We start from the raw sequence: 12,354 nt of genomic DNA, 5'->3' as shown, positions 1-12,354 counted from the left end.
CACGCAGTGCAGCAAAAAAAAAAAAAAGACATACAGATGGCCAAAAGGCACCTGAAAAGATGCTCAACATTGCCCATTATAGAGAAATGCAAATCAAAACTATAATACTAAAATGAGGTATCACCTCACACCCGTCAGAATGGCCATCATTAAAAAGTCTACAAATAATAAATGCTGGAGAGGGTGTGGAGAAAAAGGACCCCTCCTCTACAGTTGGTGGGTTGTAAATTGCTACAGCCACTATGGAGAACAGTATGGCAGTTCCTTAAAAAACTAAAAATAGAGCTACCATATGATCCTGCAATCCCACTCCTGGGCATATATCCAGAGAAGGCCATAATTTGAAATGGTACATGCACCCCAAAGTTCACTGCAGCACTATTTGCAGTAGCCAAGACATGGAAGCAATCTAAATGTCCACTGACAGACGAATGGATAAAGATGTGGTATATATATGTACAATGGAATATTAGTCAAAAAAAGAATGAAATAATGCCATTTGCAGCAACATGGATGGACCTAGAGATTATCATACTAAGTGAGGTAAATATCACATGATATTACTTATAAGTGGAATCTTAAAAAAATGATACAAATGAACTTACATACAAAACAGAAATAGGCCCACAGACATAGAAAACAAATTTATGGTACCAAAGGAGGAAGGGGGGGGAGGTATAAATTAGGAGTTTGGGATTAACATATACACACTACTACACATAAAGTAGAGAACTAACAAGGACCAACTGTATAGCACAGGGAATTATACTCACTATTTTGTAATAGCCTATAAGGGAAAAGAATCTGAAAAAGAATATCCACATACACACATATATATACATATACATATATGTATAACCGAATCACTTTGCTGTACACCTGAAACTAACACAACATGGTAAATCAACTATACTTCAATAAAAACAGCAGCAACCAAAGCAGGTTCCCAGAACCTGTTTGTGCATATGTTGTGACATTTGAGATTGAGTGGTAAGAAAAACAATACACAGTGGCAGCTTTAGCATATTAATTTATGTGTGCTCCCTCCTGAAAATCCACTAAAATGATAGTAAATATCTTTTTAAATAAGGCAATAAAACCACAAGAAATAGAGAAGACTCACAGCATCACAGTTTTAGGAGAGAGAAAGCAAATGGAAAGTGGTAAACGACTTAGCAGAATTGAAAATGTTGAATAACAAGCCAGCAATGGAGGACCTAAGAAGCAACTCAGTTTAGCTGAAGAACTCCCAAAGGCTCAAGAATTGAAGAACTAGATATCTCTGGAATTAGGGGTAGAGAAGGGATGGAGAAAAGAATTGTTTGAAAGCCTATTTAAGAAACAGACCATTGGATCCCCTCCCAAATATGTACAGCAACTGTCCCTCTCACACCTGGGAAGAGAGGGTGTAGGTACAACAATATGAAGATACAACAAAAGGTATCTAGATGAGAATGGGGTTGGGCATTTGGCAGAGTTGAGGGCATGGATATTGTACTGAAAATGGGATGGAGTGAAATGTACGTAAGGAGCACTGAAACCCTGGGCCCAGCATTCTTCCTACATTTAGCAACCAAAATGGTGGCAGCCAGAGATACTCTCTCCAGGTGGGAGACTGGAGGAGATTCTCTAGGGAATTTGACAAATCCAAGAGAAAAAACAACAACAACAACAGCCTAGGACACTGATATCAGGTATCCACTGAAATAGTCCAGTCAGACCAAAATAGCAAAGATCATAATTGACAAGCACTACCAATTTGCAGTTCTTTAGTTCCCCACTCTTAAATGTGAGCAAACAGCTAAGGATCAACAGACTTTAGAAGAAAACATCAAGTATGAAGGGTAGAGACCAAAATGAGCTGACAGAATAAAGTCACCTGAAGGAAGCAGAAAATGCAAATGGGAAAATATACATAAAACATTCTCAATATCTTCAGAGAGATAAGAGAAAATACTACATACATGAAGCAAGAAGAGGATACTAGGGACTTCCCTGGTGGCCCAGTGGTAAAGAATCTGCCTTCCAATGCAGGGGACGCGGGTTCGATCCCTGGTCGGGGAACTAAGATCCCACATGCCGTGGAAAAACTGAGCCAGCGTGCCTCAACTAGAGAGCCCGCATGCCGCAGACTACAGAGCCCATGTGCTCTGGAGCCCACGCGCCACAACTAGAGAGAGAAAACCCTCACGCCACAACCAGAGAGAAGTCCGTGCGCCACAACCGGAGAGAAGCCCACCTGCTGCAACAAAAATATCCCGCATGCCACAATGAAGATCCTGCATGCCACAACGAAGACCCGACACAGCCAAAAATAAAAATAAAAAATAAAGAAGAGAACACTATTAAAAAAAGGAACAATCAGAGAACAAAAAAGAGCTCTCGGAAATTACAATAGCACAATGAAAACTCAGTGGAAGGGCTAAGGCAAAGATATGGAATGTAGAAAAGAAAACCATAGAAGTGTAACTTCCAAATAATAGAAATTCTAGATAGAGGGCATAAAAATAGTGAAGAGTACAAAATTATCAAGGAAAAATTCAATAAGATTTTCTAGAAACGAAGGACATGAATTTCCAGATTGATAGGGCCCATGGAGCACCCAGCACAATGGGTGAAAGCAGACCCTGGCTCTGGCACTGGGGCATATCAGAGTGAAAATAAGGAACAGCAAGCACAGAGAAGATCCTACAGACATCCAGAGAGGGAAACATGATTCTTGTAAAGGGTCAGGAGTCAGAATGGCATCAGATTCCTCAATAGCAATGATGAAAGCTAGAAGAGAAGGGAGCTATGCCTTAAAATTTCAGAAAGAAAGGGCTTTCCATTCTGGGGTTCCACACCCAGCCAATATCAATTAAATATGAATGATGAGGGGGAAGGGAGAAGGGAAGAAGGTCAATTTAGTGGTAAAACATCAAAAACTAAAAGCCAATAAAGATAATTATTAACTCTAGAGAAAATAAAATATTGTGCAGGGAATCAAAAACAATTATTTACAAAGTCAGCATAATGCCAACACTGAGTAACAATCTGGCCAAATTTCTGCAAGGATGAAGGTGATTGGAATGTACCTGGGGGTGGGATGGGAGTGGTGAAACAGGTTAAAGTCTTATCTCCCCATAGAGAAATCAATGGAAACTACACAAATCAAAAACAAGCAACATAAGCATGTTATTTAGATATATAGAGGTAAATACCAAAATAATTGACTAAAAGAATCTAAAGGGTGTCCTCATTTCCTCTTCATAGCAACTATTTGACTGCTGTGCCCATATAATTGTTGTAAAACTACCAGTTTTGTAAAATTAAAAACCACAGTTTAAAAAGGAACGAGATAAGGAGAAGGGCACTCATTTCTATAAGCAGTCATCTGTTGCAAAGACTAGAGCTGTGGTTTTGGAGAAATATCAAAAGGATAAGGAAGGAAATAAAAAGCACAAGAATCTCACTACCCAAAGATAATTGCTGTTAGGATTTCAGCTAAGATTCAGTGTATTTTCTCTGAACCGAGCATTTAACCTAGCACATTTCTGTTGTACCCCAAGATTCAATTGAATGGAACAAGCATGAGCTGAGCACCTACTATGCGCCAGGTATTGTGTTAGGTGCTAAGAACATAGAGACAAAGATACACAGTCCCTGTCCTTTAATTCTGTTACAGGTTAGACTTAGAGGTAAAAGGAACATGGAGTTTTCATTGCCTCAAGAAGTCCCCCTCTTTAATTTCTTATTAACAAACCAACACTGAACTTATTAAATAATCTCGTGGCTCCAAAAGTTCTAAAAGGAGAAGAAATTTTGCCAAGGCCAGTAATATACCTTCAAAATGAAACACACTACAGGCTAATCAGGAATTTACCAAATTTAATTCTTATATGCTCACTACCAGCACAAAATGTCAAGTATAGTAAGTGTTTGCAGCCCTAAAAGTTATAACTAAGTGATACTAAGAGTAATCACTTATCTTCACTGTGGTTTTGTCACCAGCAAAGCCCATTAACAATTCCCAGGAAATAAAAAAAGAATCTGGGTAACAAAATAAAGTCTAACTTCTTTTTTTCTTTTCCTTTGAGTCCGTCTTGTTTTACTCGCTCATAGGGTGCCACGTGCAGAGGCCTTGCAGCCAGCACTTCAGACCAGAGTTCCTAGTGCGTAATGGCTGCGCCTGACACCTCAGCTCGGTGGACCGTGTGGAGAAGCACTGCACAGGGCACTACAATTCAAGATGGGAGCCGTGGGCCGTGTGCAGAGATGCTGCACCAGGCACAGTGATCTGGAGCTTGAGCAGCACAGCTGTGCCGTCAAGCAAAAACTCCGCCCCCGGACTTCCCTGGTGGCGCAGTGGTTAAGAATCCGCCTGTCAATGCAGGGCACACAGGTTCGATCCCTGGTCCGGGAAGATCCCACATGCCGCGGAGCAACTAAGCCCGTGCGCCACAACTACGGGGCCTGTGCTCTAGAGACCGCGAGCCACAACTACTGAGCCCGTGCGCCACAACTACTGAAGCCCGCGTGTCTAGAGCCCGCGCTCCGCAACAAGAGAAGCCACCGCAATGAGAAGCCGGCGCACCGCAATGAAGTGTAGCCCCCGCTCACCACAACCAGAGAAAAGCCCGCGCAGCAACAAAGACCCAACACAACCATTAAAAAACAAAACAAAAACAACTCTGCCCCCTCCCAGCTACTAAGATCCTTAAAAAGCAGCCCCACCCACGATCTGCGGGGGAGAACCTCACTCTACACGAAGGGCTCGCACCTGACCATTCTTTGATCAAAGAATTAAGCTTTCCTTTGCTTCTGAACTGAACTGTCTCGTTTTATTGGCTCGAAAGACACTGAGCAGAAGGACCCTTGTTGCGCCGACTGACTCGAGAGGGTCGGTAACAGCTTTGCTACGAAGCTGGGGCAGTGCAGTGATCTGGTGACCCCAGGTGTTTATGTTTCCCAGCTTTATAATCCTAATAAGAAAATTAAATTCTGCACACTTTAAACCCAATTCATGTCAAGAAAGCTATAACTTCTCTTATCCCAATCTGATGAAGGAAAAAAATTAAACAAGGCAAACAAGTGAGAAAATGTTTTGCACCAGAACTGTTTGTTAGTGCTGGACTCCAGCCTCTTTGGTCCGCTTACTCTGCAGTTGCAATCCTGTCTGAAGAGGGGAGGTGGGCAGCGTCCCACATGTCTCTGGAGCCTGACAGTCGGGGTTGAAACCCTGCCCTCCTCGCATTGGGTTCCTCATCTGTAGAATGGGCCTGTTAATAACAGCAAGTTTTTTTAAGGAAGGTTAAATGAGTCAATATTTGTAAGGCACATAGACCAATGTCTGGCACCTAACAAGTGCTATGTAAGCATGTTGCACTTGAGTGTGCAACCCTTAATTTTCACATATGAGTTAAGCCCACACCCTCATCCATATTGCTTCACTAACTGATTGGATCCAGTGTATCATATCTAGTTATATTCTAGGCTGAATGATTTTCATATTCTTCCTATCTGTAGTGCTACAAGTCTTACAGGTATTCAAATGACATCTGTTTGGATTCTGTAAAATCTATGTCTGATTCAAAGTTCAGAATTCTAATGTCATTCTTGTGACAACAGATAACACTTTTTTTTTTCTTTTGGCCAAGGCAAATAAAACAAGATAAGTACAAAGTTTTAAAGTTACTGCAATAAATAATCACTGGCAATTAGCCAGGTTTAGTTCAACCATAGAGTTCTCCTTTCCTTCTTGTCTCCCATCTTCTGCAAATCACCACAATCATATGTTATCACTTCACTGATAAATGTTGAATCCCTAGTTTGGCTAGAGATTGGCTCTAAGTAGGGAGCTGATCTCAGAACCTGGAAATAAAGTTAGAAATAGGGACTTCCCTGGTGGCACAGTGGTTAAGAATCTGCCTGCCAATGCAGGGGATATGGGTTCAAGCCCTGGTCCGGGAAGATCCCACATGCCGCGGAGCAGCTAAACCCATGCACCACAGCTACTGAGACTGCGCTCTAGAGCCCGTGAGCCACAACTACTGAGCCCATGCATCTAGAGACTGTGCTCCGCAACAAAATAAGCCACGGCAATGAGAAGGCCATGCACCGCAATGAATAGTAGCCCCCGCTCTCTGCAACTAGAGAAAGCCCGCGTGCAGCAAAAGTCGGGTCTTTACCTGAGTCAACACAGCCAAAAAATAAAAATAAAGTTAGAAATAATGTCCCTCGCTAAATGTGACGTAAGTCATTTTAGAAGTAACCCTACCCAAGAAATGGTTTGCTAGTGTCACGCTGAAGTGTCATGAGAAACTCCTGAGTTTTATTTGGGCGAGACAGGTCCCCAAGAAAGCAAGCCTGACATGTGATGTGTGTACATTACATGCATGCACTTACACTACAACAAATGTGAGTACGGGAGGGTTCTGACGGAGGGGTGACAGGTAACATGGAGCCTAGGAAAAGGTAGCCAAAGAGGAGAGCCATGCCAGATGGTCTGCTGCCCTACCCAGCAGAGAGGCTGTTCTAGCCCTAAGGGCTGTTGCTGACCCTCAGGACCCCATAGTTCTAGTGTGGAGAGAGAGAAGTTCACTCAGGGTACTAATTTGTTGGAAATATTCTTTAAAATCATCTCCTTCCTTTGTCTCTAAACCTGTCCTCACTAAACAACACTCTGATCAATAATAGGGACTCCAGGTGTTCTTGGTCTCACCCAGAACAAGTGCTATGAAAATGCCCTAGATAGCTTTCATACTCACAAGTAGTTTCTCCTGTAAATTGGGTTCTTGGTTTGTAGATCAGCCTCCTCCCAGAGTTTTATCTTCTTGGGTAACAATGGCTGGAATTAGATGTAAGGACCAGCAAAGCTGAAATACAGAATTGGCTGAGGGATCCTTTACCATCAGAACCCACCAATGGGGTTCAGCCTGAGGCAAGTGGCCAATTGAGGGGATTGTATGAGAGCCCCTTATCTGGCATAGGGACATTAAAGAGCCTTCTAGAGGGGTGGGATAGGGAGGGTGGGAGGGAGGGAGATGCAAGAGGGAAGAGTTATGTGGACATATGTATATATATAAATGATTCACTTTGTTATAAAGCAGAAACTAACACACCATTGTAAAGCAATTATACTCCAATAAAGATGTTAAAAAATATAATAATAAGATAATCCTTGACAAAATCAAAAAAAAAAAAAGAGCCTTCTAGTAATGCTAGTACTCCATCATTGTGAGAAAACTCATTCTAGACGTGTTGAAATAAACCTCTAGGCCCAAGATGGAGCTGCTCCTGTCCAGGGTGCTATATCAGCAAGCTTTCATGTTTCTGTAAATGTTCCATGTGAGCAGAAACACAGTGTATCCAGTCAGACAATCCCATATATCAGGCCGGCTCTGGACTCTGGATTCATTTCCTTGTTCCTTGATCTTTCTAAATAAGGTCAGATATACAACCCCAATCAACCATGCCTTCCCTCCATGTTGGAACTTGTAACGCTTTGTAAAACTCACTGTTACCCAAAATACCTTGGGAAGGGTGCTCCACTGTTTGTGAGGCACTGTACTCCCCCAATCCATGGATGGTTTTCCCTTGAATAAAGGACATCAAACTCATCACTAAATTGTTTAATTTGTCATTTGACAATGTCTACAGCTATAAATATTCTTATCCCACCCAAAGTCTCAAGTCTACGTACAACCTCAGCTACCCAACAGGGCAATGTCGAATTACTTCAGAGGAAATAATTTCCTCCTTCATAGGTAAATGTCTGAGGAGATTTAGAGTTAAGTACAGAGGTGGTCAAGTAAACCAAACCCTGAGTTATTACTATTTTGAATTAAATTTGGGAATAGTCTATAGCTATCTAGTATTTTACGTACAGGCCTACCTCAGAGATACTGCAGGTTTGGGTCCAGACCACCACAACAAAGTGGATATTGCAGTAAAGCAAGTCACATGAATTTGGGGGTTTCCTGGTGCATATAAAAGTTACGTTTACACTATGCTGTAATCTATTAAGTGTGCAATAGCATGCTGTCTAAAAAGCAATGTACATACCTTAATTTAAAACTACTTTATTGCTAAAAAAAATGCTAACCATCATCTGAGCCTTCAATAAGTGGTAGTAGTAACATCAAAGATCACTGATCACAGATCACCATAACAAATATAATAGTAATAAAAACATTTGAAATATTGTGAGAATTACCAAAATGTGACACAGAGATACGAAGTGAGCAAATGCTGTTGGAAAATGGTGCTGATAGACTTGCTTGACACATGGTTGCCACAAATCTTCAATTTGTAAAAAACACAGTATCTGCAAAGTACAATAAAGCGAAGCACAATAAAACGAGGGTTTCCTTTATTTAAAACAAGGAAGAGAATTTGGTATATTAAAGAGCAAATAGACTAACAGCTTTGTCTTATAATTCCAATTTTTAAATGTATAATGAGTATTTATTAGATTTGTGATTTTAAGATAAAAGAAAATTGTGCTAAATTCATAAACCATATTAGAAAGTTTAAGATAACTTGACTTTGCCATATTTATATGTTGTTATTTGATTTATAAAGCTTATTATTTAAGGCTTGTTTATCACACAGTTGTATTTTCAAAGAAAGTTAAATACATTAAATTTACAAATGCAGTTTAAATTTCTCAAGAGAGTTTAATTAGCAAAACAAATATTAATCAAATTCCCCCTTAAAAACTGATAAAATTTGCTAAATTTTATGGATGTAATAGATTTACAAAATGAACCAATTATTAAAGAAAAATACGTTCTTAGTTACAACTTTAGTAAATCATACATTAATTTTAACAATCAAAGTAGGCTCAGAAAAATTTCTTCTACTCATAAATGCCATGCTCAAGGATACACACTTACATGCACGCACACAAAACCTCATTTAACACCTATCATTACGGAAGAGGGCTTTGAGTCCCAGGAATCTGGGTACTAACCTAGTTCCCATATGAAGCAAGGCATTCAAATTACTCTATAGAAAAATAAACAAAAGATGAGAATACTCACTTTATAAAAGAGAAAAGCATCAATATACTTATGAAAAGAAACAACCTTCTCAGTGGTTAAAGAAATGCCAAGTAAAACAAGAATGACTTTGCTATGACCAAGTGTCTTGTTTGCTTTGTTTCTTTTTCTTTTTTTTGGCTGGGCCATGTGGGATGTGGGATACTAGTTCCCCCATAGAACCTGTGTCCCCTGCATTGACATTGGTAGTGTGGAGTCTTAACCACTGGACAGCCAGGGAAGTCCCTGCTTTGTTTCATTTTTAGTGTAAGTGTTCAGGGTTAGCAAGAACTCAGGGACATGGGTACTCATACACTGATTATGGGGGCTAAGGGTAATTTCATAGCTCATTAAAAATTTAAAAAACCCACATAATTTATGTATGCCCATTAAACCAGCATTTTTATTTGAAAATTTATCCTAAGGTAAAAATAACAACTTAAACATTTAACCATCTTGTAGTTCTGTGGATAATTGCTAAAAACTGGAAAGAATAAAAGCAGCCAAGAATAAATAAAATGTGGCATATTAATACAATAAAAACTATGTGATCTAAATATGACATAAAAGATATTTAGTACTTATATATTAAGAGAAAAAAGTATCATAAGAACACTATGACCCATTTTTTTTTAGAGAATTGTTTTTTTTGTTTAGTTTTTTTTTTGTGGTACACGGGCCTCTCACTGTTGTGGCCTCTCCCGTTGCAGACCACAGGCTCCGGACGCGCAGGCTCAGCAGCCATGGCCCACGGGCCCAGCTGCTCCGCGGCATGTGGGATCTTCCCGGACCGGGGCACGAACCCGTGTCCCCTGCATCGGCAGGGGGCTCTCAACCACTGCGCCAACAGGGAAGCCCTAGAGAATTGTTTTTAAAATTAATTTACTTTATTTTATTTTTGGCTGTGTTGAGTCTTTGTTGCTGTGCTCGGGCTTTCTCTAGTTGCAGCGAGCAGGGGCTACTTTTTGCTGCGGCGTGCGGGCTTCTCGTTGCGATGGTTTCTCTTATTGTGGTGCACGGGCTCTAGGTGCGTGGGCTTCAGTAGTTGTGGCATGCAGGCTCAGTAGTTGTGGCTCGCGGGCTCTAGAGCACAGGCTCTGTAGCTGTGGCACACGGGCTTAGTTGTTCCGCAGCATGTGGGATCTTCCCAGACCAGGGCTCGAACCCTTGTTCCCTGCATTGACAGGCGGATTCTTAACCTCTGAGCCACCAGGGAAGTCCTTATGACCCATTTTTAAAGCATATACATGATAAAGAAAACTCTGCATGTATAGACAGAAAAATATTAATAGTGGTTATCTCCGAGTGGTAGAATTATGCTATTATTTCCTCACTTTGGTTATTCATGTGTTCTAGTCTTTTACAATGCGCATATATTGCTTATATAATAAGGAAAAACAATAAAAGGGTGCATGCATGTATGTATGTGTTTGGCTTGTTTGTTCACTTGTTTTAAGGTATGAACAAACCTTAAGGTAAATGAGAAAAGCAGATGAGACCTCAGGATCTGTAGCACAGGTAAGGTTTACTCAATGTATAATCAAGCACTCCCTTTGCTATCCACTTAAGACCAATATAAACAACATTGTTATAAGGGGAAAATATGCCTGACAAAGCACCTTTCCTTGAGAGAGCTGCTGGGATAGAGTGCAAGCCTTCTAGTTTTATTCCTAAACTCTACCATGGCACTGTAGGTAGACTCTTTCTCATTTTAGTACAGACCTCAGCTTGCTTTCCATGACACTGCCCAGTCTGGATTATTTGTATTTAGCTTTGCAAAATAACTTGATTTACTTCTTACTAGAGGTGGAAGGCAACTGGGGACTGACTTACCCCTTTCTTTTTACTAATAAAAACAACAACAACAAGATGAAGAAACTTGCCCAGCATCTCCCAGTTACTCAATGGTAGACCAGGACTAGAATTTCAGGGTGATCTAGTCCAACCCCCATCAGGGGCATGCATCTCTTCTAGAGATGCCCATTCAACTGGTTTTACATATCATACTCAGAAGCCGTCAGGAAATTTGGGATTCTGTTTCTCAATCATTAAGTCAAGGATTGTCTTTATTGTTGTATCCTTATCTTTCTAAATCCATCTGGCTCAGATGGATTAAAATTAGCCAACATTCCTGGAAGATCACATACCAAATTATATAGGTAGAGTGAGGCAAGGAGGCAAAATAAAGGAGGTGATCTAGAAGGAAGTTGAATGGGTGGGAGGCCTAGTGAAAACTCAGCCTTGATTTGAAAATTTGTGAATAATACACAGTGTAAACTAGCTGTCTGCCTAACTCTGACTCATTCCTTAGTCAGTTCAGACATTACTTCTTCCAAGAAGCCTCCTCTGATCCCCCAAGTCTACACTAAGTGTTCCTGTCTTGTATAAATTTCTATTAACAGCCTGTACCTCTCCTGCCATTATTTCCGTAACACTTTATTATAAGTGCTTATTTATTTGTGTCTACTCCTTGGTACTGTAAGTTCCTCTAGGGTGGAAACCGTATGTGGCATATGCTCACCACCATATCCCCAGCCCCTAGCACAGTGCCAGCCTCCACAGTAGTGTTTCAACACAAATCAACTGAACCAGTGAGTAAGGTGTGGCCCTGGATTTTGGCACTTGGAGAATGTCTGCAGCAGCCCCATCCAGGCCTACATTAGGGCACCCCAGATACAGTTTACTGGTCTCACTGAGGCCAGAATTGGATTGCTCTAGAAAGCAAATTGCTGCTATGTCTATGTTCACATACAGGGGTGTGTGTGTGTGTGTGTGTGTGTGTGTGTGTGTGTGTGTGTTTAGATGGGAGAATGGGGAAGACTAACATATTAGGGAAAGCGGCTATCACAGTGTAAGACCTTAGGAAACTAATTCTCTGGGGATTAAACCAGCCAACTTTGAGGGACTTGTCCCTCAAGGATCACAGCCCTGTTTGGGGCTCAGAATCAGTTGTTCTTGAACCCAAAGTTAAAAATACTTGCTTGAATGCTGGTGAAAGAGGGCCTACAGTTTTCAAAGAACTTCTATCTTCTGATTTCCAGAGAAATATGGTCCCAGGTATCCTCAAGGATGCTGTTTACCCTTTTGGGAAAGAAATGGCTGTCCTAAAGTTGCCAGGTTTTATGATAGACACTTCACCTCCAAAGTAGTAGGGGGAGTTTAACCACGGAGTGAAGAGGTTGACAAATCCTCTTTTCCAAACCCAAGTATAAAATTGGACAAAACTGTCAAAAATAATGGTTTAAGATCTCTGGAAATCAACCAAAAGTAAACAACAAATTGAGAATCATTTATTCATGAAAAACTGCTAATTCTTCCAGTGAGATCAGCAGGA

The sequence above is a fragment of the Lipotes vexillifer genome, unplaced genomic scaffold, assembly GCF_000442215.2.
Source record: "Lipotes vexillifer unplaced genomic scaffold, Lipotes_vexillifer_v1.1 scaffold387, whole genome shotgun sequence".
Classification (NCBI taxonomy): domain Eukaryota; kingdom Metazoa; phylum Chordata; class Mammalia; order Artiodactyla; family Lipotidae; genus Lipotes; species Lipotes vexillifer.
The sequence above is the reverse complement of the archived record's forward strand: the minus strand, read 5'-3'. Positions refer to the sequence as shown.